We start from the raw sequence: 1,667 nt of genomic DNA, 5'->3' as shown, positions 1-1,667 counted from the left end.
TTTTTTTTGTAAGGGTGTCCGGGCCAAAGCCCGACTAATCCCCGACAAATTTGGAGGCTAAACATGGCCCCACTTAAATGTCGCCAACACTCCTCTCCCAGGGCTTGAACTCGGGTTCATGACTATGCTATGCCCAAACCTTTACCACTAGGCTGGAAGGTCTTTGACATCATTGTTCTATGTTTGACATGAAACAAACAAAAATAAAGTGAAACATGGGTGTTTCGTCTTTATCCATGAAGCAAAGGTGAAACAAACGTATATTTTACCAATGCCATTTTAAAATAAATAATAATTATAGTCTAAAACATCATATATGTCTCATTCCTTATATTTTATCCATTTTTAAATTTAAATATTTATTTTATCTTCTTTAAACTTTTATTTTATTATTATCAAAATATTATTTTTATATGTTTTCTATATTTTGGTTAATTTATTAAATATTAATAATAAATAATGTATAAAATAAAAATTGAAAATTACCAAACATTTTAATTGTCTTGACATGAACTTTTTAATGATATGTATTTTTATAAAATATCACTAGAAGGTACTCGTACAATGCAGCGAGATACATATTCATTTTAATGTTTCGTTTTATTTTATGTTTTTGTTGATATAATATGGTTTATGTAGTTTTGAGAACGATAATGTTTTTACTTTTTAATAAAAATAAATTTGAAGACATTGTAATTTTTTTTAAATATATCGATATTAATATCAAATTAACTATTTTAAAAGTTCTTGTTTTTTATAATTTATGTCAAATAGTGAAATAATTTATTTTTTGCTTAACAATAAATTTTTTATAAAGATAATGTATCTGTTAGAACTCGATAATTATCTTAATTATATTTAAAAAAAATTATATTTTAAAATGAGATATTTATTCTCTATTTGATTATGTTTATCCGCCATTAGCTACACGAATTCAGACATGGAGCTTTAATAAATTGTACTTATACATAATTTACTTGTAATCTTAAATTTTAAGAAATATGCATCAATATATAGTACTTCATGCATAAAAAATAGTTTTTAAGAGTTTTTGTCAAATGCTTTATAATATAGTATAGATAATCTAATTGATTATACAAACTAATCAAAATATAAACTATTTATTATTATCCTGTTCAGTCCTTCCAATTATTTATGTTTACCAAATTAAGAACATCCCCAATACAAGGTTCTTATGAGCAAAAAGTAAATCAACTTGTAAGAATTACCATTATGAAAATTTTCTAAAATAGAGAAAATTAACTTTTTATCTATACTATATTATAAAACATTTGACAAAAACTCTTAAAAAATCATTTTTTATACATGAAGTACTGTTTATTGATGCATATTACTTAAAATTCAAGATTTAAAGTAATTGTATGTAAGTACAACTTATTAATTTTTTTGAGTTTCGTATAACTAATTGCAGATAAACATAATCAGATACAGAATAAACATTTTGTTTTAAATATAAAAATTTAAAATATAATTAAGATTTAGGATAATCACCGAGTTTAACATAATCTTAATTATTATATTTATAAAATATTATAAAATTAAACCAAAAATATATTATTTTATTATTAAATTGAAAAAGAAAAAAAATTGCTCCCAGTTAAGGTGCCATTTTGTTTACATAATAGAATCCGATGGAATTTGAATTA

Source organism: Cynara cardunculus (genome assembly GCF_001531365.2).
Source record: "Cynara cardunculus var. scolymus isolate 2C chromosome LG 6, CcrdV1, whole genome shotgun sequence".
NCBI lineage: Eukaryota > Viridiplantae > Streptophyta > Magnoliopsida > Asterales > Asteraceae > Cynara > Cynara cardunculus.
Note: the sequence above shows the minus strand (reverse complement) of the source record.